Here is a 22,544-nt window from a genome sequence, read left to right on the forward strand (position 1 = left end):
AACAAAGTTCTGATGGAGTAACTGTTTCTGCACCACGGTATAATGTTTTGGCTGAAGATAACAAAATATCCTACCTTCCTTGTTCTGCTGCCCACTGGGAACATCTAGAGTCAGGGATGTAGCACTGTACATTAATCTTCCCAGCATTACTCAGGACATCTGTAACTCAATTCCCTTGCATGCTTCAAATGTAATATGTCCAATTTCTGAAAGATAAGAAACAAGGATGATATGGTTAATCGGTCCCATATTTCTCATTGGAGGTCAGATTCAGGAACATAACATTATATCATGGAGGACAAAATAATAAGGCAGGGCAAAAATAATAATGATGTTATTAGAAACAATAACCTTGTTACAATTGAAGAATTACAGGGGGGAAAGGAACCAAGAAGAATGATTCTGTCAGTTTCCCTCTGAAGAACCAGAATGTTTGACATTACTAAAAAAAAAGTGGTATAACAATAAGTAACAATTTGCATTGGTTCATAACTCATCACTCATTGTTGCATCGTTTTCTGTCCTATCAGCTGAACTTACAGATAACTAATGTGGGATAGTTCACATTCTTAACGAAAATAATAATAAAGAAAATGTCATTAATCCATCAGGGAGGGAATTAGGTTGGGAATCCATAGTTGAATGATTGCTAGCTAAATGTTAAGTTCTTTCAACATATGAACTTGCATTTCCAATTAGTAATGACTCCAAGTGATGCTTTACTGACCAAACAAGGTATCTGAGATTATTCCATTTTCTTTGGCTTAATAGTTAATACTGCACATTCACAATAAGTAAGATAGCACTCGTCAGTAGGTCTGGTTCACACAGCTCAGTCCCCCCAGCACTGATATAGCTTCCCAACCATTTACATGGGCAGTCAGAAACTAAAGGTTTGTCAAAATGATGAAATGCGATGTCACAATGAAAGCTCAGTCCATTTCATACATATGACATCACTGTGTGCCAAGATGTAGTAACGCACATTAGTCATTTGCTTCTTCCTGTGTCCTATGGATGAATCAGCAATGTCTGCAAAAAAAACCCCAAATCTTAATATGTGCAGTGTTATCTCCATACAAATGCCACGATAAGCTGCTTAACTTCCTGATGTTTGATACAAATGTAAACACTGCTGTATTTGCATGATTATAACAAAATAAATATAGTATGTAGTCATTTTCTCCCAACTCCTGCTATGGATACTCATACAATCAATATTACTTCTATTAATGAAGGCAAACATACAGGTCCCAGGACAATATGCTGCTTCCACCACATGGAAAGGCTCAACAAAGCAACCTTTCAAACTCAAATTCAAATGTTTATTGTCAGAGTACATCATTTGGGGCCAGCTCCACTCCATCTCTACTCTCTGGGGCAGCAGCTGCTCCTCTCTATATTTCTGGGAGAGCATCTTGTGCAATTTAGCAGCTTTGAGCCACTACTTTCCTCTAAATACCATTCGGAAAGTGCTGCAGCTGAGAGAAACACCATTCAACATGGTTGCTGCTTCTCTGTGCCACAACGCTTTCCAGATAGAGAAAGAGCAGCAATGGACAGCAGCTCCCCACCCAGACAGCACATAGAGAGTCTCCGCGAGTGACTGAGGCTTGGCAAGGGATGGAAGAAGCAACTGCAAGTTCTCTGCTGGAGCACTTTCTGAATGGGACTTATTACAAGTAAGAAGAACCATCCAGTCCATATCCAAACTGCTTTGGCCCTCCTGCACCCATGCACCCCCCACAACCCTTCAGCCTAGCATGGTAAGCTGCAGGCCGAATATATTGCTTTGGCCTAGGAGGCCATAATTTGAGGCCACAGGAGCGGCAGCATGCAGGTGGAAGTCCAGGAGAAGGTGGGAACAGGAAAATGGTACGTTCTCTGATCTTATTGAAGTGAATGCCAAGCGAGCGGATGCTCCAGAGCAAGGCCAGGGCAGGGGAATGGCATGTTCCCTAAACTGGCTGAGATGAAGGGCAAATGGACAGAGGCTCCAAAGAAAGGTCAGAGTTTAGGAATGGTGAGTATCCTGATTTGGCTGAGGTGAACGATGAAAGGGCAGAAGCTGCAGGGCAGGGCAAGAGCTGGGGAATGGTGCACCTTGGCCCCAATCTGAGGTGAAATGTGAGTGGGCAGCATACTTACCTTTGATGAGCAGAGCAGGCAAGGCACAGAGGTGAGATTAGCTGGACCATATGGCAAAAGCAAGATACATTGGGTGGGGCACGCTGGTGAATGGGCGGTTGGGGACCATAGTACCCTCTAAGCTGAGCAGTGAGCAATCGCTCACTTAAAAATCATCCTCAACTCAGAGTTTTCCAAACCTGCCCAGAAGCCGAGAGGGAAAGAGTGAGAGGGAAGGAGAGAGAGAGGAAGAGAGAGAAACAGATAGAAAAAAGTGAGGAAGGAAAAGAGAAAGAAAAAGAATGGGAGTAAGGAAGAGAGAAAGAAAATCAAAATCTAGTTTGAAACTAGCTCAACTATTTAAGTGGCATTTTGATATTGATAGAGTTGCCCTATTATGAGCTCACTGTTATAGACACACAGTACAGTATTTTATTTTGAAATTCTCTGAGGCAAAACAGGGTGGGTTTTTTATTTGTTTGTTTGTTTGTTTATTTATTTATTTATTTAATATTTCTGTGCCGCCCAGTCCCAAAGGGACTGCCGCTCAGACACTATATTTTTCCGCCCACCCCCCCAAAAAATTAGAGAGAACACTGTTGGGGACAGGGACAGGAAGAGATGGTATTTGCCACTTCTCAGAACTACTCAAAATATTTGCTACCGGTTCACCCAAACCGATCCAAACCAGATGAATATTACCTCTGTCTAGGATGGTATTTAATAATAATAATAATAATAATAATAATAATAATAATAATAATAATAATTTATTGGATTTGTATGCCGCCCCTCTCCGCAGACTCAGGTTGGTTAACAACAATAATAAACACATTATAATAAAAAACAACTTAAAAACCCTTATAATAAAACCAAACATACACACAAACATACCATGCATAACTTGTAATGGCCTAGGGGGAAGTAATATCTCAACTCCCCCATGCCTGGCAGTATAAATGAGTCTTGAGTAGTTTACGAAAGACAGGGAGGGTGGGGGCAGTTCTAATCTCTGGGGGGAGTTGGTTCCAGAGGGCCGGGGCCACCACAGAGAAGGCTCTTCCCCTATGGTATGGTGGATAAGATGATGGATTTTACTGAATTAACCAAACAAACACTTACTCTTAGCTGGGGTGGGCTGCTGCCTGGATGGGGGAGGACGCAGTGGGGTAGTGAAAATCAAGCTCCACCCCAGAGCATCCAATTTGCACTGAAAGATGTTGAAAGAAAATGCAGGGCATCCTGCATAAGTCACGCCCACAGTGTGGTAGTAAAAAAATTTGGTAGCCCTTCACTGCTCTTAGCCCACTATAATTCTCATCCTGGTCAACTTTTCAGAAATGTGAAAAGAGATGGCCAAGTAAGCAACCAGGAGTTTATGTAGAATGGGCGGTGGGAGTCAACATAATGGCCAAAGTAGTGCAATTGAAGCGGCATCTGTTTAGCATATATATCACAAATGCCATTTTAAAAAATCTTGCCCTGCAGATAACTCTGTAAAGAACGCTATCAATTTAATACATACATAAGGGTCCCCACCCAAATCAGATTGAAAGAAATACACATTTTTGTCTCTTTGGCATTTTGATAACCTAACAATAATTTGTATGGTTAATAATGTGATATTGGTAGTAAATAAGGAATTATAATATTACTATAGTTACAAATGTGATACTTCTTAGGAGAGATCTGCATAATTTACGTACTTGTCCAAGTTTTAAAATACTTTCATATTTTTTTCTAATCTGAAGATAAAGATCTTTCCTTCAGCAGATATATTAAAAAAAACTATAGTTCTTTTATTCACCACTGATTTCCTATGTTCTATGCTTATGCAAGCATCTTTGCATTTATTGCCTATTTCACCATCCTTATTGATTGCATTTTTCTCACTTCTGTCATCAGTTTCGCTTCATGAGTATTCAACGGTATTTATGACTCATCAGTGGAAGCATAATCATATCCATTCCCTTCCAATGCATTTTTTCTTCACTTAAATACATTTCTTCCATATTCTCTTTGCAACCAAACCATCTAGCAGATACATTTTCCTGCAGAATATTTTGCAGAAATATGAAATGGCTCTTTATGATAGGCTCTGATTACTCTGAATTCAATATAGTAACTGGGTTCAGATTTTAGGGAATGGCACAATTTTGTGCTATACAAACTACATATTGTATATACTTGGGAAATGCATGGCTTTTTTTTTCCTCAGCAAAAATATCCTATGCGGTCAGAAAAATGGTGTCCTTAGGCACAGCTTCTTCCATGAATAACTTTTTGAAATGTCTATATGATCACAGAAAATTGCCTCAGGATGCCAAAAGATCATTTCAAATATCTTGCTTAACTTCTGAATTTATGGTTCAGCAATTCCCATGCTTCTGCTGAATACGATTGCTTACTGATTTTCTTAAGCTTGCTTCAAATTATCATCTTTTTCAGCATTTTAGACTACTATAAGACTGACAAGACAGTTTTTAGAAAGCTGCATCTTTCTTTAAGGAAGACCATGTTATGGCTTTTAAAAAAATGTTCTTCTTGGTGCATCTGCTTAAGGACTGTCATTTTGTTGTTGTTTTTTTCAAAATTATTTTACATTCCTGAGATATGAAGTATACTCCATATGTCCAGTATATCCAAGGAAGGAGTAATGCCATTCCTGAAATATAGCAGAGTTGTTATAGCCAAAAGTACTAAGCTAAATAGCCAATGACAACTTTTTGTATTCCTAACATTAAAAAACTTCTCTCTCTTCCTTTTTTGAATTCTTCTTTCTTTGCTTTCTACTTTTATATTAATTAAAAAAGACCTTCATTTTTCTGGTGATTAATTTAAGTTAATTAATTAAAACATGATTTAATACTACTATTCTTTAACAATTCTAAATAAGGTTCTAAGCATAATGAAATGGGTTTTCCCCCCGAGTTGTTTACTTTGATGGCCCAGGTAACTTGTTTAAGAACCAGTTATCATTGATAGTCCAGATAAATATTTTAAATATGTGCAGACAACTAAAAATTGCTGCCATACTTAAAACATTAAAATAAAGTTCTATTTGTGGATTTTCATACAAATTGTATTTTTCACTATTCATTCAATTCTAGGATGGATCCAAAATCCATCCATCCAAAGCCAATTGATATATTGGTTCATCCAGAGTTGCTTTGCAAAGAATTGCATTGGGAATAATATTTGCATTGATTTGCACTGGGAGTAATATTTGAACTCTTCTCCCCACTTTTTGAATACAATTTTATGCAACAATAACACTAAAGTTAGTCCCAGAGAAATAAAGCAACATGCACTAAATGATTCTTACACATGGTATGATTCGGAGTCACTTTGGTATAATGGTTAAGGCACCATGCTAGAAACAAGGAAACTATGATTTCTAGTACTACCTTGGGCAAAAAGCTAGCTGGGTGACCTTGGACCAGGCATTCCCTTTCTCAGTTCTATAAAGAAAGCAATGGTGAATCACTGCCAAAATTTTGGCCAAGAAAAATTCAAGCCAATCTGGGCAATCACCAGGAGTCAAAAACTGACTTGAGGTCATTCCAAAAAAATAAGATTCATCATAATGAGGGTGTAAAAGTGTTTGGGGTCTGATTTGTATAATTAGTATGTAATTTGCATAAATTAGAGAGCCGAGTTGGCACAGTGAACAGATTGCAGTAGTGCAGCTGCTTCAACTGACTGCTAGCTGCAGTTCGACAGTTCAAATCTCACTAGTTCAAGGTTGACTCAACCATCCCATCCATTCCGAGGTGGCTAAAATGAGGGCCTAGATTGTTGGGGGCAATATGCTGACTCGGTAAACTTAGGGAGGGCTGTCAAAGCACTATGAAGTGGTGTATAAATCTAAGTGCTACTGCTATTGCACCATGGGCAAGATGCACTATACAATATAGGTGATAAATATTCTTAGATCAAATGACCAGTTTCTACTTCAACAGGCACATCAGTTTAGATGTGTCTGAGTAAACATAAAATATCAACATAGTTTCCATTCTTAATATAAAAAAATGTATTTAATACAAGCTAAAGCCTCTTTCTGGTATAGTTTTATAGGGTAGACCATTAGCAGCTATTTGCAACTACTCAGCCATTAATCACTGAAAGTAAAACCTCATAAACATAGTGACACAACTTAAAGCAATCGTTTTATTCCAGAAAAGGTCAATCAAAAATAGACTCTGGTAGAAATGTCTAGTCAATAAATAATCTCACAAGCTAAACACTGCACTTATTCTTTTCTAGCTACCTATTAGTCATAACCGATCTTCCAACAATATTTTTAAATAGTCTGTGTGTGAGAGACAGAGAAAGAGAGAAAGGGGGAAGAGGGAGAGAGAGAAGGAGGGGAAGAAGGGAGAAAGAGGAACAGGTACCTAGAACTTGAAACTGACTATTCACTATTGACGAGTGAATTTAATCACAGGAATATTAGAAGCTACCTGTGTTTGAGTCAGATAGCTGTTCCATCTTATTCAGTATTGTCAAACAGCAGCAGTTTAAAGCAAGGATCTTTTGCATCCTTCTTATGGCAATATTTAAGTGCAAAATAGGGAGTTAGAGCCCAGTCATTTCAGAAATCATCCATTGTAAATGTCATTTTCTGGAAACAGACTTTTATTTAGGGATGATGCATGTTATGAACTATACAAATGTGATTTATAACAGCATTCAGTGTAAGTTTAAATAAATTGCCAAATGTCTTTATATTATACCCAAACAAGCCCACACCCAGGATATTAAAGGCTCTATGCCATCATTTATCTCCTCAGTATATCAGCTGCAATATGTATGGTGGGTTTTTTTTTTTTTAAAAAAAATAACATTTCTTAATTTGATTTGCATGGTCTTCTCCTTGTCCAGGGTTCAGAATTACTAACAAATTATAAACACCAAACTCCAGTCCACACATAACTCCCCCCCCAAAAAAAAAGAGTCACGTATAAAGATATATAAAGATATTTAGCACCAGGAACAATAACTCACATAATATATGCTAACATATGCTAATGGATCATGTAAACCTAGGAATCTTTCCTTAAGAGCCAAGTCTTCATGGGTCTTTCTAAAGACCAGCAGGTTAAGGCTATCAGAATCTGATTTACTTAGAAATGCTTTGCAGATGTTTATTTCTGAAGGTCAAGTTAGAAATGCTAAATATTAATCTACATAGAGATTAAAAAATATTTGTGGAGGGTTTATTGGTACTAAGACTAATATGTAGGGAATGTGTTATTTAGTTTTACTCCAGCTTCATCCTTGACAACAATTCCCCCTTCATACTCAATTCAGTAATTAACTTATGGGATGAAAATTCATATTAGATGCAATCCAAAATGAAAATTAACCCCTCCCTAGGCCAGTCAGGGTATTAAAATCTTTTAGAATATTTCTTTAGTGGTTACACATTCAATTTTGCTTTATACTGTTAATATCCACAACTGCTATATTGTTAATATCCACAATCCCTCCCCTCTTCGCAAGTGCATGCAGATACTTATTTAATTTACAGGCTATACCTTTAGGCTTCAACCAAATATAAGCGAAATATAAGCACGAAACAAAGGACTGATCTGTAAGCATTATCTAGACAATATTTTTGCATTCAATATATTTCATTACCAGACATCACTCAAAGCACATTCAATAACATTGACAAACTGTGGCTGCCATATCCATCATACCTTTTCTCCAATAGAAAGTAAATAGTCCACTACAGTAATTCAGCTTAGTATCATTAAAAATGTCAAAAGGAATTGCATGAAAAGTGCAGAGCACAGTATGTTCAATAAGATTTATTTCCTTGGGTACCCCATTCAACTTCAAGTTCTATTGCCTATAAACCAGAGGTGATATTCAACCAGTTTGAACTGGGTCAGGTTTAACAGATTAACAGAGTTGGAAGGGATCTTGGCAGGTCATCTAGTCCAACCCCCTGCCCAATCAGGAGACCCTACATCTGCCTTACCTAGGATCGAACTCACAACCTCCTGAGTGTTAGGTAAAAGCTCCATCTCTAGGCCACAGCAGCTGGGTGAACCAGTAGTGGACATTTTGACCTGTTCAGAGAACCAGCAAATACCACCTTTGGTTGGCCCTGTCTTCTCGTCCCCACTGTTCCCTGTCCTATAATTTAGCTCAGCTGATTTGTGTGGTGGAACAGATTGCTGTACCTCAGCTGATCTAAACAACAGCTCAGCTCACCAGCACTGACAGCAAGGAAAGTCTTTGAGTGCTGACACATTTTCAAGCAGCGCTTGCAAGCACTCACATTTTTGGTGCTGCTGGGCGAGCAGGTAGGTAAATTATGTGAATCCCACCCTTGATATAAGTGTCAAGATTCAGATGCAATGATCTAATTCTAAGAGGCTGTTCATTAGAATGATCCTCGCTTCCTCCTATCTTATATCTTCTTCATTCCCCCTCTGAATGGTTACTTTAAGACTGATTCCCATTTCTTGTGAATTTGCTATTATACACCAAAAATAGATCCCGGAGTTAATCGGGAATACAAATTAAATTAAAGTTCATAGTTCTGAATAATTAGAAATTGTGGCATTTTGTTTTAAATTTTTAAAATGAAATAGTTATATATTGGCTAACATTATTATTATTCCTTATACCAATCTACCGTATTTATTTGGATAATTCCCAAATAGTTTAGGTCAGGATTCATTCCATGACATTTCTTTAGTGCTCTTTGAGCTAGGTTGTTTTCTTGCAGGGATTTCATTATTCAACTAGGCATTGCCAAGATTGAATGCTGAATGATGTTACCTAGTTGAGTAATGAAGCATCTACAAGCAAATAAACAAGCCCATAGAGTACCAAAGACTGCACAGTTCAAACCTGACCCCTGCATATTTCCTTCTATTGTTGACAGACACACACACACACATACATACATACATACATACATACATACATACATACGTATGTATGCATGCATGTATGTATATGAGTACAAAAGTTTTAAAATTGAACTGAATATTGAAATATATTTGGTCAACATATTTTGAAAAAGAAATAACTTCAATAAATTGAAATCGAGTAGAATGCTTGGCTGCATAGCTAGAGGTATAACCAGCAAAAGAGGGAGATTGTGATCCCGCTGTATAGAGTGCTGGTGAGAACAAATTTGGAATACAGTGTTCAGTTCTGGGGAACGTCACCTACAAAATGATATTGATAAAATTGAACAGGTCCAAAGACGGACTACAAAAATGGTGGTAGGTCTTAAGCATAAAACTTATCGGGAAAGATTTAGTGAACTCAACCTGTATAGTCTGGAGGACAAAAGGGAAAGGGGGGACATGATAGAAACATTTAAATATGTTAAAGGGTTAAATAAAGTTCAGGAGGGAAGTGTTTTCAATAGGAAAGTGAACACCAAAACAAGAGGGCACAATCTGAGGTTAGTTGGGGAAAAGATCAGAAGCAACGTGAGAAAATATTATTTTACTGAAAGAGTAGTAAATGCTTGGAACAAACTTCCAGCAGACATGGTTGTTAAATCCTCCGTAACTGAATTTAAACATGCCTGGGAAAAACATATATCCATCCTAAGATAAAATACAGGAAATAGTACAAGGGCAGACTAGATGGACCATGAGGTCTTTTTCTGCCGTCAATTTTCTATGTTTCTATAAATGGTAGTCTAGTTTTAGAAGAAGTGGAGAAGCCTGGAGGTAGAGGCTATGACTTCTGTAGGATCCACTCCTCTTGTAAAAATATGCCACATCTTGTAATCTGAGTTCCATTCATCCATGACAACACCATGCATGTATGAAAGGAGGGAAGTATGTCTCTAGAAGTTGCTTCCATCATTTGCATTCCTTGATGTCCCCTGCAAATTATCCACAATTTTGATGTATTCACAGTAAGCCCTTCTCCTTTTAAAGAATTCTCATACACATCAAACATATTAGATTCTGTACATGCGTGGGAAGCAAAAAAAAAAAAATGCCAATAACACTTTTATGTGCCAATAATATATTAGCTTAAGGTTAATGTAAAAAAAGTCCCACATTATATTGTAATCTAAACATAATTAAATTCAGTAAAACAAATCAACCCTTTGCATATGGTGAAAAAGCATCTAAAGTTTTATTGCTCACAAATCTTTGTTCACTGTCTTAAAAGTATACTATGTGATGCCTTGCTTAATATAGAAGAGATTTATACTGCAGGGACATTTGGCTTATAATCATTATATTACAGCTTTGATCTTTTTCCTAATTGTACTAACTTGGTTTCAATGCAAAGGGTAGTTCTGTAGTGTCACAAATTCCTTAATAGGTTGTGTCCTTAAACAAAATATATTTCAGGTCATTTTAACCAATGATGAAATCTAAAAATTTTCCCTATCGGTTCTGTGGGCTGACTTGGTGGATATGACTTGGTGATGACTGGGTGGGCCTGACTTGGTAGTCATGGTCATATGACCAGGTGAGCTCAAAAACCAACTTTCACAATTCACATACAAACAGTACAAAAGCCACACAACTGACTCAAACACTATGTTAAAGCGCACAAAACCTTTGTCCAGGTTGCAAAACACTGGTTTAGAAGATGAATTTTCTTGAATTACATTGTAGAATTTTAATTGTACAAAACTGTTCTTGTTGATTGTCAATGCAACTGAATTATATTGGATCTGTCAGTAATGCTTGTGAAGTGATCTTGACAGAAGGCAGGTAGCATTCTTAAACCCAACTACACTGCTATTAGATTGGTTTAAGAAAACTACCTGCCTTCTTAAGATAGATTTAAAGGCAAAGAGGTGTTTATGTTTTCTGATTCAATAATTCTTCATCTATTCCTCGGCATAATTGCTTTATCATAAAATATTAGTTCTAGCATGTTATTCCTTCCTTTAAGACAAGGCCAACCATCTGACAGCTACTATCACCCCACAGCAACTTTTGAAAACTGCTACAGCAATAACAATGAGTGCCCTGAATTAGAAATATGAATTGTTGCAGATCCTGATTCAGAGTAAATGATTGGACCCTGGTCATTCATCTGGCTTCCATGGCTAAGAGAGAGCTACAACATAGATCTCTTCACTCCTAGCATAGAACCTTAACCAATGCACCCTACTAGTTCTTATTCAGTAGCTGGAATAATCTGGGTAGAGTCAATTTGTGTTGGCAGCTAATAGATTTAAATAAATAGATAAATAAATAATCTCCAGTTGCCTTTGATGAGAATATGGGGTGCCAGCTCCCATGGAAATATGAGATTCTGTTCTGTATTTTTATTCGTCTATTGAAGAATATTAAGTCTTGTTTTATTGTCTTGTTTATGAATATTTCCCGTCTCTCTCTATAGTCTGAGTTGTTCTTTTGTTTTGCTTTCTCCAATAAATCCTTTCAGCTTCTACTTGAAATTTGCATTTGTTTATTGCACTGGAATCCACAATCTTTCTGGCTATATTTTACTGCAGCAAAGGACTACTTTTGATAGTATGGCCCAAGGCTCCCTGAAAACTCTTAAAGCCTTAAGTACTATCCTATAGGAGAAGAAGAAGTTCCCCCAGGCTTGCCAGTAGCTTCGTAGCAATATTTAACAAGCTGATGCCGTGAGAACAGCTGCCATTTCATTTTTTTCCAAAGCTGCAGCTCTGAAAACTTTATTTCAGTTATAAGGGAACATTGCTTAAACTGTACTGTAGGTATGGAATTATTCCTGTTTGTTTTTGTCTTTAGCATTTCAGTTAATAAGACTTGAAAAGTTTTGGTGGGCAACTCTGCCAACTGTAATGGACATTTCCAAAGGTTGTGGACAGGGTAAATGGTATACCAGCTGTATCAAAAAAATAAAGAAAACATAATGGCAATAAAAACTATGATACTTAACAGACATCCATAGTCTCAATACAAAGCACATATTTGACTGGAAGAAAACAGGAATAATAAGTCATGCATATAGGAGGAGAACCAGAAAATTCCTAGAAGTCTGGCACTCAAATAAATAGCCATCAACATATCATGGAATCAAGATATAATTACCACTCTTCTCAAGTGCCAGATGCAATCCATGCACAGCAAACAGATAAGGTAGGTTAATCAAAATATAAGGAATTTTTTTTTTTAAAAAAATAGTCTTTATTAAATATATACATTAAAAAGAGAGCATCGTTAAATACAAAGAATCTCAATAATGCAGGTTAAACAAAAAATAGAAAATAAAATTAAAGGTAGAATCAAAGCATAAAAGGAAAGAAAAGAAAAGATTAGGAAGGAGTAGAGAAAAGAGTTATGCCAACTATCTAGTTGGCATTTCGATCTTAAACGACCTGTAGTATCGATTTCTATAATGGTTATATGTTGCCTCTTGATGTTGGTTATTCATATAGTGTTATTCAAGTTGGTTGTAGAAGTATAATCTATAATGATTATTGTAGGTTTGTGTACGTAAACAGTCCTTTGGGGATTAGTTTATACAGTTTGAAAAACATCTTCAAGATGTCTTGTTCAATAGCTAATGTGATTCAAAATGTAGGTTATTTTCATTTTATCTCTTGAGCTGACAGCGGGAAGTATTGTTTAGTTGTCTTCTATTTTAAATAATATTCAGGTATTTTCTTTGACATAGCCAATGGTACCATTTTTCCCAGGCCTTGTAAAAATTAGATTCATCTCTGTTTTAAATTTCCATAATTAGTTTTGACATTTCTGCACATTCCATAATTTTAGTTAAAGGTTTTAGGGTAGTTGGGATTTTTTCTTGTTTCCAGAACTGGACATACAATATTTTCACTGCAGTTAAAATGTGAAGGATAATATACCGGTCTTCTTTTTAAAGATTTTGTCTGATGATTCCTAAGAGGAATAACTCTGGTTTTAATTGAATGGTCTGGGAAATTATTTGTTCAATGATGCTCTTAGTTTTTTGCCAATTTTTTTTTTTTGTGATATCACAAGTCCACCAGATGTGATAAGGAATATTATTTCTGGCAACCCAGGAAAACTCCAATCACTAACATCCTCCCATCCCCAAATTAAAGTCTTACATAAGCTATAAATACCCCCATTTCTCAATCACTGTAATGAGGAAGTAATACATGACATGAAATATCTGTATTTTTAAAAAACCCAATCGAATAATTACCTCAGCACTGATCTTCAAAAGCACAAAGTTCATCTATCTACTATCAGATATTTGCCTTTTTTCCATTAAAGCAAAACTTTGTTAAAATGATCAAAGACGATAGAGATCTGGCCTTAATATATTCACTGATAAATAATGGCCAAGATACACAGATGCAGTTTCAAAGGTTCATAATTTAACACCTCACTCACTATGGTAAACATGCCTTGTCTGAATTTGTGAGAATCTCATTTCCTTGGGTATCATCTACTATAAGAGGCTTGACACCAAGGCTAGGGAAGACTTGCAAACTATGATAGATGAAAATCACATTTACTAGGTACCTTATTTAGAAAAGTTGCAAAAAATATTGATTAGTATGGTGGTACTATGGTCTGGTTACATTGTTACTAAGTCAATCAAAAAAGGGAAAGTAATAAAAATCTGAGATAAACCAAAATAAATGCCATTGTTATAAAAGGAGTAAATAAAGATATACAATAGGATCAGGATGGAAAGTCCGCACTGGAGCACAAAATATTATCTTGGGAGAAAGACTAGCTTGAGTATGGAAGGGCACATAGAAAAGTATCTCTGGAAACTTTTATATATGATTATAGATTAGGGCTATAGTGACTTCTGAAATAACTGCAAAATTTCTATCTCCAGGAGAGGGAATAATGTCATGGTGGCATGCAGTAATATAAACATAATCTACCACTAGCTTTCTCTCCTAGCACAAATGTAAACTTCCAATCAGTATTTCGAGACCATTGCAATCTAGCTTGCTTGTCTGTCTGTCTGTCTGTCTGTCTGTCTGTCTGTCTGTCTGTCTGTCTGTCTGTCTGTCTGTCTGTCTGTCTGTCTGTCTGTCTGTCTGTCTATCTATCTATCTATCTATCTATCTATCTATCTATCTATCTATCTATCTATCTATCTATCTTATTTCTATGCCACCCAACTCCCAAAGGTCTCTGGGTGGCTTACAACAGGATACAAATACATTTTAAAACATCATAAAAGATTAAGAAAAAAATTAAAAATCACATACAGACATATCATTCAAAGATGAACTTCATAAAATTGCGAGATCAATGGCTCCAAGACTGCCAGAAAAGCCAGGTTTTCAATGCTTTCCTGAAGGTCAATAGAGTGGGAGCAGTCCGAATCTCAGGAGGTAGTTGGTTCCAGAGAGCCGGGGCAGCCATGGAGAAGGTGCTTCCCTGCGGGCCTACCAGCTGGCACTGTTTAGCTGGCATGACCTGGAGAAGATCAACTCTGTGGAATCTTACCGGTCACTGGGAAATATGAGTTAGAGGGTGGTTTTGAAGATAACCTGGCCCTGAGCCATGTAGGGCTTTAAAGGTAATAATTTAGTCCAGACACCAATAGAGAGCCAATGCAGCTCATGGAGAATTGGTGTAATGTGAGTGTACCTAGGTGCCCAGGGACTTGGCCAGATTGTGGATGAGGGAGTCTGGTATCACCCGAAGATCCTTCTGGAACTCGTCAGAGTCCATTAAGCATCTGGGTCAGAACCACATAATCTGCTCCGCCTCCCTGGGGTGGGGGAGTAGCATCCTAAAGTCTAACCTCAGTAGAAAATTATCTGACCATGACAAGGGAGAAGAACCTATACCCCTTAATTCCAGATCATCTCTCCAGTGCCCCAAGAGGAACACCAGGTCAAGTGTGTGTGTGCCCCCCCCCCACCATGAGTTGGATCCTGAACTACTTGAGTCAGTTTCATGGTTGTCATGGAAACCATGAACTCCTGAGTCGTATCTGAGGAATCTCCAAGTGATGGCAAATAGAAGTCCCCCAGTACCATAAGCCTGGGGAAATCCACCAGCAACTCGACTACCACCTCTAGCAGAGCAGGCAGTGCTGTTGCAATGTAGCTGGGAGGCAAGTACATTAACAACAAGTCCAATTGAACGCCTGAGTCCAGTCTCAAGAGGAAAGATTCACACCCAACTATCTCCAGGGCAGGGATCCCATAAGGACAAAGACTTTTCCAGACAATGACTGCCACTCCACAACTTCTTCCCTGGAGTTGCAGATGATGTAAAACCTGAAACCCATCTGGGCAGATCTCTGAGAGAAGAACAACCTCCTCTTGGCCCAGCCAGGTCTCAGTTATGCATGCCAGGTCAGGCCCCTCTTCCAGAATTTAACCCTGAACAAGGGGGGTTTGTTGATAACAGACCTGGCATTAAGCAACAGCAGCCTGAGGCCACGGTCCTGACATCCAAGTCATCAGGTGTATGAGAGGGGGTGGAACAAGTAATCACTTTGAAACAGCGAGTTCTAGTTCCCCGAGAGAGGCCTATCCCTTAATCGCCATAGCTACCTGACCCAGTTATGACCATAATACTCTGGCTCCCAAACACCCTAGAGATCTCCTTCCATAGATCTACAGTCTTCCTCCTTTCTGACAGGTCAGGCTCTCCAGTCATACCAAGTGGAGAGTTATATCTGGGTCCTCATCTGCTTCTATTTACACACTCAGCACTCATTCTTTGCCTCTTGCTCACTCATTCTCCTTGAAACTCAGTCACTTCCAATCCATCCTGATGCTTTTTCCACACACACATATGTATATGCAACCCCCCCCCAAAAAAATAGAACCAATCTGTAAATTAAAACAAGATGATAAAGCAGGATAATTAAGACACGATGATAACATCTGTATTATAACTGTAACCCTAGGTAGCTTGAGAGGTAGTCTATAGGGAAGTGAAGAAGACACCACCCTGATATGGACTATCATCAGCACTCATAATTGTGGCTTGCCAGTTGGACATGTCCTTTCCAACAGGGTCTGCAGAATACTGAACTAGTTTTCTCCAATGAAAGGAGAACAAGTAGGCTCAGACAGGGGAAGGGACAAACTGATTCTGCAATAGGCAAACAGCTCTTTTTGTGTTTCTTCTTCTTTAATTCTTCCACAAGCCTCCTTATGGGTTTCCTGGACTCCGCAAAATCCCCAAGCTGTCCCTGGGATACTCTAAATTTACTAATGAAGGAAGAGGTTACAGAAATGCCACCGATAATGCAGGGGCCATTAACGCTCATCCACTTCTCCCCACTGGTTCCCAGTTTGTCAGATGCTCAGGTTCTTTAATTCTTCTCTTTGTGCTCTAGGATCAGGAGGAAGTGGTTCTTGCTCATTGCCTGTGCTCTGTCTCTCATGTTCATCTTGCCCCTGTTCCTCCAGGTTTCCATGCTTGAGAATAAATCTTGGGGGATACCACCTGTTGTGGTTAGCTCTGGCCCAGCTCCTGCCCCAAGGGATGTGGAGGTGGATGTGGGGGAAACATCCACATGCCACAGACCTGTTTTGCTCCCGATAGAATCTGCTGACGAAGTCTCCTCTGACCAAGGAAGCATGAGGGACAGGGGAGAGGGGAATTTGGTAGACAGCCCAGGAAGAGATCAATCATCCTTATCATCCCTGGATTCTGAGCAAGAACTTATGACAGACCCACGCATGCGTAGAGTGATGCATAGGAGAGAACAACTGAAGGATTATTACAGGAGATAAGTGAGGCCACCTGTGGTTGGGTGGGGCTGCTGTAATTAGTGCTACAGATAAAAAGAGCAGCGTGCTGGTTTAGCCTCGTGGAAGTTTATCTGATTCATAGTTTTGTCAAGATCATGGTTTGCTGTTTCCCTGTTCAAGATTGTGTATGGAATTTCTGGACTTTGGAATTGGACTCAATTTCCAAGTTACTGGTTGAGAAATTGGATTGCATTTAACCTGTGCCTTGTGTGTACCAGAAAATCCCTTTGACATTTAAAAAGGGAGTTGTTTCTGCTTTTCTATTGATAAAGATCTTTTGTTTCCCTTCTATTGTGAGGTGTGTGTCTGTTTGGGACTAATTACTCTGTAATTACGGTGGTTGGGACACGCCGGCAGAACACGACCCCCTCCTCAATGATATTGGGGTGTGGATGGGTGGGAAGCTCTCCTTCTGCATTTCAGATTTCATCAAGGTTTCTGTGTGCCATGCCCTTCTTTATTTAAAAAATTGTCTATTTAAAAATAAAAGCAAAAAGAGGGAGAAATAAAATAAGAAAAGGAAAAAGAGGAGAGGAAACTTTAAAAAAATAGCGCCAGCAGACTCACCCCGCTGGCGGCATTTGCCGGAGAGTCGGGGAGACATCGGGCTCCTTGGCGGCCGCCATCTTGATCTCGGCCGAAGTCTCGCGAGATGAGACTTTGGCCGAGAGTCAGGCCAGCAAGGCCTGACTGTTGACGTGTCCGGGCGGGGCTTGCTGGCCCTATTTAACCCTGCTGTTCTGTTCGGGTCGTATGTGACCCGAAGCCAAGTTTGAGTCCCTGTAAAAAATTTTCCCTGCATATCTGAAACTTGAAATTTCATGACTATCCATCACTTCAGGGGTTCTCTCTATGAGAATTTTTTTTGGGGGGTGGGGGGCTTAGTTTTTGCTGGGCAAAAAAAGTTACAAATCTTCTGTTCGGGTCACATACGACCCGGACCGAAAACTCTTCATTTGAAGTGCTTATGTTTGGTCAATTTGAAAACTTTTTTCACTTGGAAAGTAGTCTGAACATTTCTGCACACAATGATATGAAAATTGAAATGAAAAAAGTAAATCTTATTGGTTTATTTTGCGGATATAATGCACGCCCCCCCGTTTTTGTGATTTTTTTTTCAATTTATGGATAGTTTTGCTTGCAAAATGCATTCTATTTTACTAAAGTTGGTGTGGGATTGGTAGCTTGAACATTTCTGAATATAAGAAAAATATAAAGGAACTGAAAAAAATGATTCTTATTGGTTTTTTAATATCAGAAATAAGGCCTCCCCCCCCCCCCCTCGGCTGCTTGCAACCATTTTCACTTTTTATTTTTTTATCCTCCAAATCCGAAATATTCTTTAAAATCTTAGGCATTCATTTACTCAATTTAACAATGCTGATCATCAAAAAATATTTTTGGGGTGGTGGCTAATTGTTTTCTGGGCAAAAAAAAATCATAACTTCGAGTCTGTTTCTGTTCGTATATGACCGGACCAAAAATAATTTTTTTAGGTACTTGAATTTGATCTTTTTGAAAACTTTTTCAACTGGAAAACTAGTTTGAACATTTATGAACATAATGATATGAAAATTGAACTGGAAAAATTGAGACTTATATTTTTATTTTGATCAAAAAGCCCCTCCCCCCCATCCTTTTTTAATTTCGTGTCAATTTCTATTTTTTTAAGGCTACAAATCCCTAAGGAATTTCCCCCCAAAAGGTTTGATATACTAAATTGAACATTTCTGAATATAAGAAAAATATAAATGAACTGAAAAAAATGGTTCTTATTGGTTTATTTTTGCCACAAAAAGGCCACCCCCCACCCCCGGCCTTGCTATGTGCCATTATTGTCACTGTTTATACATATTTGTCTAGAAATATTTGGAATATCCTTTTGAAAATCAACCACATTGTAGCCAGAGGACTAATTTTATGAAACAAATCCATTTTACTAAAAAAAAGTATGTAAGTTTGAAATTAACAGCATAATTTTTATATAAATTGAAATAATTGAACACGGGGGGAGGCATACATTTATGTGCAAAATAAACCAATATGCATCAATTTTTCCAGTTCAATTTTCATATCATTATGTTCAGAAATGTTCAAGCTACCAATCCCACACAAACTTTAGTAAAATAGAATGTATTTTGCTAGCAAAACTATCCATAAAGTGAAGACTATTTAAAAAAAACGGGGGGGGCATGCATTTCATCAACAAAATAAACCAATATGCATCAATTTTTCAAGTTCAATTTTCATATCATTATGTTCAGAAATGTTCAAGCTACCAATCCCATACCAACTTTAGTAAAATAGAATGCATTTTGCAAGCAAAACTATCCATAAATTGAAAAAAATTTCACAAAAATGGGGGGGGCGTGCATTATATCCGCAAAATAAACCAATAAGATTTACTTTTTTCATTTCAATTTTCATATCATTGTGTGCAGAAATGTTCAGACTACTTTCCAAGTGAAAAAAGCTTTCAAAAAGACCAAACATAAGCACTGCAAATGAAGAGTTTTCGGTCCGGGTCAGGGTGACCCGGGAACAGAAGATTTGTTACTTTTCTTAAACAGAACAGCAGGGTTAAGGGCGCACAGGCCCGGGGCCAAGCCTTTTTTCCCGGACGCCTGTCAGAAGCAGACACCCACCTGCCCTCCCTATTTTGCAGTGTGCTATTGTGGGTCGCCCCTAAGGGGGCCGAATGGGAATTTTTTGCGGCTTTGCATCTTAGTCGGGCCGTTTTTTCGCCCATTCCACACTGGGGTAGATGGATGTGCGGTTAGGGGGTGCTTGCACCTTTTAGGCTGATTGGCTTACCTTTGGTCATTTGGGTAGGCAGGTTAGGGGCGGAAAACTGGGTGGTGGCTTAGCAACTGCGCGTTCTCCCTTGGGCATCTTTGGGAATGATTGACAGGTTCTCTCCAAGCTTGTGGTGGAAGCGACCTGAGCAGTTGGGGGGAACCTGTCTTTGGGTCCCGCACCTTTAAGTCCCCTGTTAGGGGTTAGCCGGCGGGACCCCCCTCATGCAAGTGCATGGCAGGGTCTCAGGTGAGGGAGAGGTCCCTCACCTGGACTAGCATCGAGCTACACCCATATGTTGCCCAGGAATGTTTATTGCTACGTCATTTCCGCCCCCGGAAGTATTTGTTTGACCCTGCAGGTCCATTGTTTGGGTCATAGTTTGTTATGTTGTTATGCTAATTTATTTAAATTAAATTATGCTAATTTATGTTAATAAAAAGGACCCAGTTTAAATCCAGCTCTTGTGTCCGTGTTGTTACTCCGTCTCTTCAGCAAATAATTCTACCTGAGCTGGGAGAAGGGAAGAATTTGCACATGATTTGTTTTGTACAGCAGCCTAAGTAATGCTATTTTGCTTTTATTAATATGCACATCTTATAACCACCAGGTTAGCTGAAAAAAGAAATCCTCTTCAACAATTCCCAAAGTCACCAAAATTAACTTATCATTCCCCATGCCGGCTTTAAAATCTCTACATAAGGACAGCTCATGCAGGGTAGCTTAACTTTACCTGATTGAAAAGCATGTCCCAATGGGTCCTTGAATAAATATCTAGATCTAGAATGGGAATGCAAATTACTCACTAATATAAAGGGCCATTTAGTAGAACCACCTGTTTGGGGGATCAAAGCTGAAAGTCTCTCGGTGGACTTGATATTTGTGCATACCAAATTCCATATTAAGGCAACTAATACCTTGTCTACATCTGAGCCATGAGTCTATAAATGATATCCTGGTAGGAATCCTTCCCTATGATCTGGATTTCTTATACACAAATTACATTTTTCTCCTTGCAGAATGACAAGGAAATCATCTTCCTTTCCTCTCCAATGAGCTATCTTCCACAATTTTCTTTTTAAAAAAACACCTGTATATCTATGGAAATTTTCAGTCATCCAGGTCACGGCTGTCCCAAACATGCTTTTTTCAAGAGACAACTGGACTTCCTTGTTTTTCTCATTCAAGCCTCCTCCAGGAAGCTTCTTCAGCTCTGACTGGAAGGTGAGGAATGGAAGGACTGCACTGCAGACAGCTGCTCATTGGAATTCTTTTAGAGAAGTGTTGCATTCTTGTAGAGAGGACACCTGGAGGTTTATCTGTATATTAAGATACTACTTGCTATAATAATGCAAATGACCAGCTGCCTGAAAGAGTATAAATCTTTCTATCTCCCACCATACAGTCAGAGTTAAAGAAGCTTCTTGGATGAGGAGCTAAACATCTCCAAAGAAAAACAAGGAAGTCCAGTTGCCTCTTGAAAAAAGCACCTTTGGGATAATACCTGGACAATTGCCTTCTCAAGTGATTTATTCAGTAAAGTTTATCTCTCTATCTTAGGATCTGGAACAGAATAAAATTTACCTGCTGTTTTTCTGCTAAGAACTTCCTTTGGGTTTGGTTACAGTTATAAGAACCTCACCTAAATTCTTAATCCTCTAAAAGCATTTAGATTTGTTGTAAAATTTACAACAAATTTAGATTTGTTGTAAATTGTTTTTCACTTTGTTGTGAGCCGCCCCGAGTCTGCGGAGAGGGGCGGCATACAAATCTAAATAAACATAAACATAAACAAACATAGAGTCTGATGGAATTCTCTATTGTAGACCTGCATTGACTGAGCCTACTTGTGAATATGGCTTGGCCTTGTTCATGTATAGGCTGTTCTTTTCCCTTAGTAAAGACTGTGCATGTTCATATGTTGGAAATATCTGATTACTTTAAAAACAATGAATAAATGAAATGGGGCTCCCCTTATAGTTAACCAGGTAGCCATCAAATACCTCTGCAAATTCTGAGCTGCTGTTGGCAAGCATGTCAAGAGTTGTCGAGTGGAAGCCAGACACCATAAGTCCTAAGGCAAAGAACCAGTCAAGGCCCAGGAGGGATGGTAATTGTCCATTTACCACAATGAGTGGCAGTAGGCCTGAAAAGCCTTGTGAGTGACTTTGAAAGAGCTGTAACCAAGTCGGAATCAATTTGCCCTGATAATCCTTGAGAGTGATGGGGCAAGGTTGAAGACACTGTTTGTTGAAATGGGGCAACAACCTGGTTATTGTTGCCCATGAGATGAGGGACTTCAAGGAGCCAGTGTCCACCTCCATCTTACAAGGGTTGCCCTCCAGCTGGAATGAGAGGTACAATTTGGAGGATGGGGTTGCTGCAGAGGCATGGCTGACATTCTTAGCTGGAGGACTGTGAGCCAGCTGAAAACTTTGGTGACAGAGAAACCTTGTGGTTAGGAGGCCTTTGATAGGCTCTGCGCTGGTTAGTTAGGTCTGGGAACGCTTCCGTGGGTGGAAACTGGAAAGATAGTCCTGCAGACCTTGGACAGGTGACCTTCTTGCCAAGCAATGGCATGTAGTGGAGTGGAACATACACTCTGCCCTATTGTGGTTTCCCCCCACAGTCAAGGCAGGAAGGCTATTTTGACTTTGCTATAGGAGTTTGTTTGTTTTTAGCCTTGAGGTGGCAGACATCTTCATTCTCTTCAGAAAAGTCCCTGAGGTCAGAGTCTTCATGATGGACTGTTTGAATGTACCTCTGCAATTCAGAGGCTGATTGCTCAGAGAGTTCTGGCTTCATCTAAAGCAATCTGTAGGATCAGTTCAAGGTGGGCTAGAAATTGACATTGGAGCCTGAGGTTTCAGACACCACAGACCACTTGATCCAGCAAGAGATCATCCAGGTCTGAAAACTGACAGTTTAGGGATGCTATGTG

The sequence above is a fragment of the Erythrolamprus reginae genome, chromosome 1 (genome assembly GCF_031021105.1).
Source record: "Erythrolamprus reginae isolate rEryReg1 chromosome 1, rEryReg1.hap1, whole genome shotgun sequence".
Taxonomy (NCBI): Eukaryota; Metazoa; Chordata; class Lepidosauria; order Squamata; family Dipsadidae; genus Erythrolamprus; species Erythrolamprus reginae.